Genomic DNA, 13,009 nt, shown 5'->3' with positions numbered 1-13,009 from the left:
AGAACCCCTTGCTTCCCACGGTTGAGATACTGGAAGTCCAGAAGCTGAACTCAGTATCTTTCAGCGAGGGTAAAAAGAGCTTTACCCCCACAGACTCGTTTCGGGTGACCTTTTCTGGTTCAGCCCTTCCTCACTACATCGAGTTGGGAAAACTTCGGCTACCTGTGCGTTTGTTTGTTCCTCGGGTCATGAACTGCCAAAACTGCAAACAGTTGGGACATACGGCCTCTCACTGTGGCAGCAAGGCACGCTGTTCCAAATGCGGGGAGAAGCACGAGGATGGCGCCTGCACAGTCACTGCACCAAAATGCGTGTACTGTAAGGGAACTCCTCATGGTCTCTCATCGTGCCCGGCGTACAAACAACGCGGGGAGAAACTAGAACGCTCTCTTAAGGAGCGTTCCAGGCAGTCTTTTGCAGCAATGCTAAAAACAGCCACACCATCAACCAACGACAAAAATCCCTTTGCTGTTTTGTCTGATGACGAGTCTGACTCTGACTTGGCTGAGGAGGGAGTTTCTTTCAGTTTTCCGGAAGGTTCTGCACGGAAACGAAAACGCATCCGTTCGCGGAAAGTTGCAGATAAGGAACCCCAAATCAGCTTGACCAAATCAAGGAGTGATGGAAAAAAGGAAGTTTCAACTCCTCCTGGTTTCCGCAGAACTGACTATAACCAGAACTTTCCATCTCTCCCGGGGACATCCAAAACCCCTGATGGCCCATTTTTAAGAACAGAAGCCCCTTCTTCATCCGGGTTGTTCTCATTTGATAAAATTGTGGACGATATTCTCAAGTACCTGAATATTTCTGATCCTCTCAAAAGCATTGTTCTGGCAATGCTTCCTACTGTGAAGACCCTCTTGAAGCAATTGACATTGAAGTGGCCCCTTCTTGCAGCAATCATTTCCTTCGATGGATAATTTTCCAAACGAGGTCGGGGATTTGATCACTGTTCTACAGTGGAATTGTCGAAGTCTCATTCCTAAATTAGATTCTTTTAAGTTTTTAGTTCACAATAATGATTGTGATGCATTTGCTGTTTGTGAAACTTGGCTCTCTTCAGATATCGATCTTCCTTTTTATGATTTTAACATTATTCGACTGGATCGTGAGGATTCGCGTGGAGGAGGGGTACTTTTGGGGATCAAAAAGTGCCATTCCTTCTATAGAGTGAATCTTCCACAATTTCCAGGTATTGAAGTTGTTGCATGTCAGGCTATTATTAAAGGTAAGAGCCTTTGTATTGCTTCTGTTTATATTCCTCCTAGAGCCGTTGTTAATCGCAAACAACTTTCAGATATCTGTTCGGTACTTCCTGCTCCACGGTTGATTATGGGAGATTTGAATTCCCACGGTACAGGCTGGGGGGAACTGTATGATGACAACCGTTCTACTTTGATATATGACCTCTGCGACAGCTTTAATATGACAATTCTTAACAATGGAGAAGTAACACGTTTGGCTGGCCCATCCTCGAATGGAAGTAGATTAGACCTCACACTTTGCTCTAACTCATTATCGTTGGATTGCACGTGGAATGTGATCCAAGATCCCCACGGTAGTGATCACTTGCCGATCAAAGTTTCAGTTGCCAGTGGGTTCAATCCGTCGGAACCCGTTAACGTCGCGTACGATCTTACCCGTAATATCGATTGGACAAAGTTCAAGAATGTGATAGAAGATGCCCTAACGTCGGTAGAAGGGCTTCCACCGTTGGAGGAATATAACTTCCTCTCCAATCTGATCTTGGACAGTGCGCTTCAAGCTCAAACTCGGCCGGTTCCAGGAACGTCTTTCCGTAGGAAACCTCCTTCCCCTTGGTGGGACCAGCAATGCACTGAGGTTTATCGTAAAAAGTCCGACGCGTTTAAGCTTTTCCGGAAACGTGGAACACCCGTACATTTCGAAGCGTACTCGGCTCTTGAACGCGAACTCAAGAGCCTCATCAAAGCCAAGAAACGCGGATACTGGCGGCAATTCGTGGACGGATTATCGCGCGAAACGTCGATGAATACGCTTTGGAATGCGGCGCGAAGGATGCGTAACCGGTCTTCAAACAACGAGAGCGAGGAGTACTCCGATAGTTGGATTCTCAAGTTCGCGCGAAAAGTATGTCCTGATTCTGTGCCGGCACAGATGATTCCTCGCGAAACGACGAATTCGGTAGACGAGATCAGCCAGCCTTTTTCAATGCTGGAGCTCTCACTCGCGCTCCTTTCGTGTGGCAATTCGGCTCCGGGGGCTGATAGAATCAAGTTCAACTTGTTGAAGAACCTCCCAGACGTTGCTAAGAGGCGCATGTTGAACTTGTTTGGTCAGTTCCTGGAGCTTAATATTGTTCCGGATGATTGGAGGCGGGTGAGAGTTATAGCCATTAAAAAGCCTGGAAAACCCGCGTCAGATCACAATTCGTATCGTCCCATTGCGATGTTATCGTGTATTCGAAAATTGTTGGAAAAAATGATCCTTTTTCGCCTGGACAAATGGGTTGAGTTGAACCACCTACTCTCAGATACTCAATTTGGTTTCCGTAGGGGCAAGGGAACGAACGACTGTCTCGCGTTGCTTTCCACTGAAATTCAGTTGGCTTTTGCTAATAAAGAGCAAATGGCTTCTGTCTTCTTGGATATTAAGGGGGCTTTTGATTCAGTATCGGTTGAAGTCCTTTCAGACAAACTCCACGCTTGTGGCCTTTCTCCATTAATTAATAACTTTTTGTACAATTTGCTGTCAGAGAAACATATGAGCTTTTCTCATGGAAACTCTACAGCTTCACGATTTAGCTACATGGGTCTCCCCCAGGGCTCATGTTTAAGCCCCCTTCTGTATAATTTCTACGTCAGAGAAATTGACAATTGTCTAAGGGACAACTGCACGTTGAGACAACTTGCAGATGACGGAGTAGTGTCTATGACAGGACCCAGAGAGGCCGACCTGCAAGGACCCTTACAGGATACCTTAGACAATTTGTCTACTTGGGCTATCCAGCTAGGTATCGAATTATCCACGGAGAAAACTGAGTTGGCCGTTTTTTCTAGGAAGCATAGCCCAGCACAACCAAAGCTTCAACTTTTGGGTAAACCGATCACTCATTCTATGTCCTTCAAATATCTTGGGGTCTGGTTCGATTCAAAATGCACCTGGAGATCCCACATTGAGTATCTGAGACGAAAATGCCAACAAAGGTTCAATTTTCTCCGAACAATTACCGGAACGTGGTGGGGAGCCCATCCGCAAGATCTTCTAACGTTGTACCGGACAACGATTTTATCGGTTTTAGAGTACGGTAGTTTTTGCTTCCAGTCGGTGGCTAAAACGCACTTCATCAAACTGGAACGGATCCAGTATCGCTGTCTTCGTATCGCGTTAGGATGCATGCACTCGACTCATACGATGAGTCTCGAAGTGTTAGCGGGCATGTTGCCACTCTCTGATCGGTTTTCGGAATTATCCCTCAGGCTCCTCACCCGTTGTGAAATTATGAACCCACTGGTGATTGCAAACTTTGAGAAGCTTCTTGAGCTAAACCCTCAAACTCGTTTTATGCCATTGTACTACGTGTACATAACACAGGATGTCAGCCCTTCGCAGCATAATCCCTATCGTGTTTGCTTCTCCGACTTCGACAGTTCTGTTCATTTTGATTTATCAATGACGCAAGAGATTTGCGGAATCCCAGAGCATCATCGTTCCATGATTGCTCCGTCAATTTACGCTGCAAAGTTTGGCCAAGTTGATTCCGCAAGATCGTTCTTCACAGATGGATCACTAATAGAGGCGTCCGCTGGTTTTGGTATTTATAACGAATTTCATAGCGCCTCTCGAATGCTTCATGCTCCTTGTTCCGTATATGTTGCTGAACTGGCGGCAATACATTATACGATAGAAACGATCGCCTCACTTGCACCAGATCATTATTTTATTTTTACGGATAGTCTCAGTTCTGTCGAGGCTATTCGCTCCATGAGGCCGGTAAAGCACTCCTCGTATTTTCTCATGAAAATACGAGAGCTTCTAAGTGCTTTATCTTTAAGATCTTTTGTCATCACCTTTGCATGGGTCCCATCTCATTGCTCGATTCCGGGAAATGAGAAGGCGGACTCGCTTGCAAAGGTGGGCGCTATGGAAGGCGATATTTACGATCGACAAATCGCCTACGACGAATTTTTCTTCATTTATCGTCAACAGTCCCTCGCCAGCTGGCAAAATAAATGGAGTGAAGGGAGTTTGGGACGATGGTTATATTCAATCATCCCTAAGGTGTCGAAGTGTCCTTGGTTCAAGGGGTTGGATGTGGGTCGAGACTTCATTCGTATGATGTCTCGCCTCATGTCCAATCACTACTCGTCAAACGCTCACTTGTTCCGTGTTGAGCTGGGGGACAGTAATCTCTGTGAATGTGGACAAGGTTACCAGGACGCAGATCACATTATTTGGTCATGTGCTGAGCACCGTGGAGTCAGATCCGAGTTGTACGATTCCCTTCGGGCTCGAGGTAGACAACCTAATGTTCCAGTTCGGGATATTTTGGCTAGACGCGATCTGGAGTTTATGCAACTCATATATGTTTTCTTGAAGAATATTAACCATAGATTGTAAGTTTGATTAACCTTGTGTTTAGTTTGTGTTTTGTATGTGTGTGTGCATTTTTTTTTTGTAGATTTGTTTCTGTAATAATTGTATAATTACAGAGTTGATATAACGTCGATAGGATTAAGTATTTGTTTTAGAAATAAGGAAATTTTTGAATCATAAATCATATTCCAAATCTCCTTTTCCCTCTCCCGATCCAAACAATTGTCATCCACTAACCTCGAGAAGACCGCGAGTAATCGGTTCCAATCCTTTAATTTTAGATTTAAGACATTTATAATGTATAAAGAAAATGATAACTTGGCTCTGTAAAGTTTATTCGAATGAGCCTGTACAAATAAAGTAATTAACAAAAAAAAAAAAAAAATGTACAAAATATGGTCAAAATTATTCAAATAGATTTGAGCAATGAAAAATCATGAATAATTCACAAAATATTGGAAGGAGAAATTTTATCAGTAAGTGATAAACATAAATCGAAACAATCCTCCTTGAATAAGATCTGATTTATGAAAATGTGATTAAATTCAGGCGATGTCGTTTCTAATATGTTTGATTTTATTATCATATTTTTTTTTTTTTTTATTAAGCCGTCTATTAAATTATTATATTTCTTTTGTTTACCAATCATTTTTAGGGCTATTGCAGAAACTAGTGTCCAAAAGTTTAAAAAAATATATCAAAATTTTAATTACAATCATTTGTAAGTGTAATATTGGACATCTTTCACTCAACTGGCTGTTTCTTTTCGTGATTTCATTCCATAGCAAAACGATATAGCGGTTCCCAAAATTTCGTAAAATTTGTAGTTTTGTTGTTTATCGCAAAACAACATTTCATAAACCAACTGTCCAACATTTTTATTTTTGAGATACACATGTGACCATGTTACAGTCGCTATAAATCAATGGAGTCGCATAGTAGTATTGAACTAAAACCCAAAACTTGATAACTTCAAGAAAATATAACTTAAAAATTAAAAAAGCCTAAATTTACAAAAAAAAAAAAAAAACAAACATTTTGCGCCCTGTATCTAAAATTATTTTTCATTACCATTTATTTGATATTTTGATCTTTTAAATTGGTTCAATAGTTATGAATTTTTGAAAAAAGTCATTTCTGAAAATAAAAACGATTTCACGTTTACCGCAATGACACATTGCAAGATCATGCTAATAAAGCTTAGGGTATCAGCGCTTTCTAATAACAGGCAATACCCATTAATTCAAACACTCGCCCACGTTAAAATTCTGGTTGATGATGCCAGCAGAATTGAAATTTTTTTAATTGTTTCGATTTGTATTTTATGTTGATAAATATTAAGAAAAACGGGATTTCATATTAAAACACCAGCATCTAATTTCAAACAATGCATTATTAGACACTTACTTAGACACTCGCCACCCCCACACTCTCCTATAGTGTCTATGTGTTTCATGAAAAGCCGCTTTTATAATATGATAATACGTAGTATAAAGGTCAACTCCGTACGGCAGAAATTTGTATGTGCATGTCAACTCTTCCAAAGTATTTCTTGAAATCATCAAAGCCCACGGTCAATGATTAAGCACAATCTCGTACAATCATAGTACATTCATCATTATTTTCTTGAAATGCCATAACTTTAATGGTTTTATAGAAGTAGCAATGCCAACAAATTTATTGTTGGTATAATTGAATGATGGAAAGCAATACAAACTATCTAGGATCTTCCAAAACTTCGCGGAGAATGCAAGCACGGTCATGCAAGCACAAGAGTAAAGACGTCAAACGCAACGTGGCCATGAAAGCAACACTGAAAGTAACAGTTCCTAGTGGGACTAACATGCGTAGAATTTCCTACTTCATTGCAAATTTCTAGGCATAACAGTCCCATTAAATATTATTGGTATAAAAATAAGCTTAACTGATTTCAGTGAATGGTAATTTCTGTAGTTTTCACTTAAACATATTGATTCTGTTGAAATGTGAACAATGCGTTAACATATGTTAACGTATATTTCTTCCAATGAGCAGAAATGATTCGAAACATTATTCGCGATTTTCTCAGAAGCAACTTTTGAAACATGGGACTGATATGCGTAGAATGGCAGTATAAGCACAGAGGAACACATTGTAGGAAATCCCTTGTGCCCTAGTTCGAACACACCATAATATGAACGTATAGCCGAAACTGGCACATCTACCCTAAGCAAATACCACCTCAACTTTAAATTGAAAATTACCTCAGTGGTGTAGAACCGCTCCTAAGATGACACTTTATTGGTACTAGAAATTTGCCCATGATATCATCAAACTCACGAATAATTCCAACTGCATTGTGAGACCAATTATTTCAGCATATGACTTTCAATAAAAGATATCCATCTACTCAATGCGATTAAATTTCCATCTGCCTGAATGCACGAAGGATTGAATATTTTGATTATCTGTTTCAGTGACAATGTAGACAGGAAATGTCAAAAGCAAAACTCTTTTTCTCTCAAATCAGATTAGTTTGTTAATTTCAGCAGGAAGGCTTTATTTGAATTGCTTGATATGACGATATCTGAGTAAAGTTCAAAACAGAACCAACACATTCTGCAGAGGGTAGGGTACAATTTTCTCCTGAAAACGATTGTGCTCAGTGATTTTATCGTTTGGTCCTCCGGGAACATCACGGTAGTGCCCTTTTTGCTCCAATGATTGCCGACATAGAATCTTCTATTGTCTTTCACTAATAGTTTGTCTGGATCGTACAGGGTACAGCAAAATTATTGTGCTATGTTGAGGAAAATACGCTTCTAGGGAAGCTGTTTTTGCTTTCAGTTTTATGTATTCATTTTTTCAAGGCCTTGGACAGTTTCTAAAATTTGAAGCTATTCGAAATTTAGTGCAGTACTGCTCATCAAATCGTGTAATGCCGAAAATTTAAAGCATTAAAATAATTTCAACCAATCGAACAAATCCCTACCGTACAAACATGCTACATAAATAAAAAGGTTTTACTAAACTTAAATAATGTTTAAATTAATTACTGTCAATAATAAACCTTCATTGAAAAAAGAGGTCCTAAACCAAAAATCGGTAGAAAAAATCATTGGTAACCTGAGATGACTCCGCTCCATATTTATCAGTCAGTCAAATCTATTACCATTTTTTTACGATGACGTGGTCTGGATCTCAGTTAAATTCGGCTATACACCGTTTAAAAACTCCATATACATTTCTACAATATACAAAAATCCTCCGAAGAGCATGGTGGCTGGTATCGTCCTCCATCGACCGATATTTCTTTGCTGTACGTCAACCAATTAAGTTAATTTGTGATTAGTGTCAACCTGAAACTAGTCACCTACAGAAAATCAACTCACTCGTTCGAAGGAATGCCGGCGTCGCCAACTTGGGTTGTTTGCATAAAATTTTGTTGTTCACTTTTATAACTTCTTCTTCTTCTTCGCATTAAAAGCTTATTGCATATCGCATATTAGCTTATTGCGTGCTCTCCACTTAGTGTTCTAGATGCACTTCCACAGTTATTAATTGAGAGCTTTTGATGCCTGTACCATTTTTGCATTAGCATAATTGTGTGGCAAGTACAGTCTTACTCTATGCCCAGGGAAGTCGAGAAATTTTCCAACCCGAAAAATTCCTAGACCGGACCAGGAATTGAACCCAGTCACCTCCAGCATGGTCTTGCTTTTGTAGCTGGGCCTTTACCGACTGAGCTAAGGGAGGCCCCTGTTCACTTTTATAAACAAGAATGAAAACATTAACAGAGATGAAGCTCGATAGCTCAGTTCTGCTTACTGAGAAGAAGGTTGGGAGTTCAATCCCAGGCAACATTTGTCACTATGCCTTATTCTCTATCCCAATAGATTCAAAAATGATAAACAAAAATCTGCTTTAACCGAACGCTTAACTTATCACAATGATCTACAAACAACCCACCTCACTAACACAACTACCCTTTCCGTGACAGCCGTGGTACTCGCTCTCTAGTAATAAGAGACGTCAAACTAATCATCCATCCTTCCATCCTCAAAAAGACCGTCAGGACGTGGCCAGCACCTGACCTGAGTTATTGAACTTTAGATTGAACCCAAATTTCCCGAGAGGTCATATCATAATTTTCATCAGATTCAACGAGGTTTTGTACGGTGTCCCGATAAAATTTGTAATCCCGACAAGCTTTTAAGAGCCCCATTATGCGGAATATGTAGCTATAATTAAAAAATATGTTGGGGTATCTAAGTTATATTTAGAACTACGTCTGGATAATCCCACAATATTTTGAAGCTTTATAAAACCCTTCAAATGATAGTAGTCTGTCTTGACAAAAATATGTCATACATAATGTAATAAGTTGTCACATTGCGCTTTAAATTTGAATGGTCCATTGGAACGTCATACAAGACATCGACGAGTCTGTAGAACATAAAAATCTTACAGCTATATATAGATTCATGGATTTAAGTAATAAGTCGATTTGTTGAGCCTGTACAACTTCAGGATGATTTGGAGAATCATAGATATTTTGTTAACACAAATATATATCTCCCCTGATGGAATGAGCCGGGACATCGAGGGACATGTAGATCTTCAAGATCAACTCTTTAGGATGATTTGAAGATCTTATAGTTCTTCTTATATGCTTTTTTTTATTTAATATGGCGTGTTTCAGCTCTGGAGGTTTTGTTGGACACATATTTTTATAGAAGTTCTTTTTTGAGTTTCTGTTGATCCTTTGACGATAAAGTTTTTTTTTTACAAAAAAGTAAAAATAAACGATAAAGGTCTAAACATCAGATTAATTTGGATGTCCTAGAACATCCCAAACAAATGTTTTCAGATATTTCATTGGCTTTGTACTGTTATAGCTGAATCCTACTAAAAAGCAAGAACAATTCCTTAACATAAGCCTTAGAAAAAGTTGGGAGTTAATCGATTAAATCGGCTTTTTCCATGTTACAAGAAAATTGGATAACTAAGTCATCGGATAAGGTACTGTTCAGGCAGCATACCAGCAAATTAAGGACGTGTATGCCATTTATCATTTTGATGTCTTCAACAGTAAACAATGGGAGAGAGGGATCACACTGGTCCCAGCCGTCAGTTTGACACCAACAAACAAACCAAACTGTGAACAACAGTGCTCTCAAAAATAAGCATTCCTATATATGACAGAGAAAGTATCCTACAAAAACATCAGTTAATTTTATGAATAAGCTTCACCGTTCCAATCAATACGTGGAACCCTGTACTACACAACAGCATTCAATGTAGGGAGGTCTCTTCTCTACTCCTTCAATGCAACACAGAGTTTCCTTACTCAATTAAGTCCCAAGGTAGCACCATGAGCGACCGTATCCTCTTTCCTGACTCTTTTGGAAACTGTATATTTATAGCAGTGAATGGTGGTATCCTTCGGCAGAAATCGACCAAACGAAACATCACAACGAAATGAGACTGCATAGCATAGTTTAATTAAATTTATTATGTTTCTTAATTTCTTCACTGCCGCCTGGCCTTTTCTCTTGGCACTGTCACTCATCAGCATCTCTGAAGAATCTCGATGGTGCACCGGAAAGTGAAGCGCTTTTGGAAACGAGAAATGTTCACATCGGTGATTTCGAGCCAAAGCTGATTGTATATTGCTGTTTGAATAGCGTTGAATTTCAACTTTTCCATTCTTCCTCCAGATTCAATCACCAAGTTTCCTGCTTTGCTATATATTTCCAATGGAATTTAATTTCCAAGCTATCAACTGCATAAGAAATTTATAATGTCAACCTTAAGCTATTGTTGGTAGGGTAAGTTGGTTAGTGTTTTGATACATTTCTGATTTTACTGAAGACACAAATTAGTGTCTCACTGCAATTATTTTTAAAATTCTACATAAGTTTTTTTTTTTTCATTACTGTCACTTTTACACTCTAGGGACATTCGTGAATTGTCTGGGGATAAGATTTAAACTCGTGGCATGAAAAGTATCGTTGTTAACCATTACGCCTGGGCCGTCCTCTTCTGCAACATTGAAAGCTACATATTATATTTATATAAAATATAATATAATACAATGAATTAATTTTTTTGAAATTTTGCTCATTTTTAGTTTAATTTGATCATTGTTATTCCAACAATTTACTAAAATTACCTTAATTACTAGGTAAAAAGTAAAAAATCGAGCGTTTTTCTAAAATAAATCTAACACAGGTTATTCCAATAAAGTCCAAAACTAAAACGATAAATCACTAAACATCTGTTTAACCGTCACACAAGATTTAAAAAATATATATATCTATTCAGAATGTTTCAAAAAATGTTCCACTCAATTCTGCGATACACTGTAGATTTCACATTTGTTAATCGAAATATCCAATCAAATGAAATGTAAACAAACAGTGAAATTATAAAAAAAAAGTTTTACTTATCGCATTTGCAATTTTGAGTGAGACGTATTACTGATGTTGCATTGTTTTCCTTATATCTTGGAATTTATTCGATTTGTAAAAAAAAACTATCTAAACTAATACTGCTCCGTGGAGCATAAAAAAAAACAATTTATTGATGTATAGTTCCATAAACATCGCAATTGAAAAACCTGAATTAGTCCACTAGTGCAGTGGTGTGAAATGACCCTTCTATTTCTGTAGATTCTGATATTCTCTTAAAAAATGACCCCGAGAGCACCACCCTAATATTGTACCAATTACGAACCGTAACCCAAATGGTTTAACCATATAGTTCGGAAGATAACCTGAACAGGTTGTTAAGCACTTTTTATTGTTATTTTATAGGTGGGCAGGAACCTGACTAAAAGTGGGCTATTTGGTCCAAGGCACAAAATATTACCACCATGTTGTTATTAAATTTTGAAGTAATTTGATGCATCGCATGATGGGTTTTAATTCAAGTCTGGTCTGGATAATTCCCCGGAGGTATCTGGGACATTTGTGGAACTGACCAATGTGGTCTGCGGCGCTTGAAACGGACACAATTGATTTGGTTATCATATTTTGAAGTAATTTGTTTTGTCACATGATAGGTTTTATTCCTTACCGTTCAAATTTAGTATTATGGCTTACATTCCCCGGAACATGTTCCTGTCGCAGTTGACCGATTCTAAACCTGTTCAATAATGTTCGATGCACGAGGCTATGAGATCATGATACTTTTCATTTGGGGGTTGTTGCGTGCAATTCGCATTAGGTAACGAAATACGACTTAGTTACCAAAATCCATGTTTTTCGGAACTTGTTGCACTAATATATCCGGAAATAGTGCCCGGTTATAAATTAGTTCAACAGCATTCAATGTGATCATAATACTTTTTATTTTCTGGTTGTTGGGTTTAATGCGGTTATGTGTTACGTTACTTAGTTCCTGTATTCCGTAATTTTCGGGTCTTGCTCCGTCCATATCTCCGGAACCAGTTAATCGATTGAAAATCAATTGATTAACATTCTACAGAATCATGATACCTTTCATTTGGTGGTTATTGCGTTGAATTCGGTAGAGTGGTAGCCGAAAAGTACGTTTAAGAAAATTGTGTTACATGCTCTCACATACACACATACACAGATAGACATTTTCCGATCTCGTTAAGCTGATCGCCCTAGCCTGATTGGAAGGCAATTAGAAAAAAATATCAAAGTTTTTATAAAAAGTTTAAAAAAAAAAAACAAAAAACTCAGAACCTTTAAAAATAGAGTTAGTTTAAAATTGAGTTGATTAACAATAATACCCTCATCATCACTCTCCAACGTGGGCGTTTGGTAAAGAAAGATGATCAACCAGATTTGTACCTTCCTCAAAGTTGTCCTTGCTCGCTTCCCGAGCAAATTCAGATATCAAAATACTGTCAAAATGGTATCTAATTTTGATTTTGAAATCATGCTGAGAACATATTTTGATATGTTATTTTTTAATTTCGGTTGAATTCATATTTTGATATTATTTTGATATTTCTAAAAAATATAATTAAAAATAAAATTTGATATCCACATCACTGAAACCCACATTTATTTTTATGTTTTCTTCTTACGAGTCAATCAGGATGCTTGCTGTTTTCTTTATGAACATCCCAAAGACAATTATGATTTTACAGTGTTGTTTTACAACATTTATTGATATTAATCTACCTGCGAATTAAATTTACAAATCGATATAGAATTGATTTCGTCCTGTTCGTCTTTATTACTTATACTTATGCATTGTAGAATATTGTAATTTAACTTTCGTAGGCTTAGTCGGTTTCTTAACTAATATTTAAACATGTTGTCTTAAATCTCATTAACTATCAGTTCTCTCCCAACAAAATAAATATCGTCATTCATGTCTGTTAAAATATGTTCGATGAGTCATCGTAGACTAATTTTTTACATGATTCGTGTGTCCTATTCCTATATTGAATATAATTTCACTAGAATTTGTC

Source organism: Ochlerotatus camptorhynchus, unplaced genomic scaffold (assembly GCF_037179485.1).
Source record: "Ochlerotatus camptorhynchus isolate MF236.1 unplaced genomic scaffold, CSIRO-AGI_Acam_v1.1 ptg000028l, whole genome shotgun sequence".
NCBI classification, from domain to species: domain Eukaryota; kingdom Metazoa; phylum Arthropoda; class Insecta; order Diptera; family Culicidae; genus Ochlerotatus; species Ochlerotatus camptorhynchus.
Note: the sequence above shows the minus strand (reverse complement) of the source record.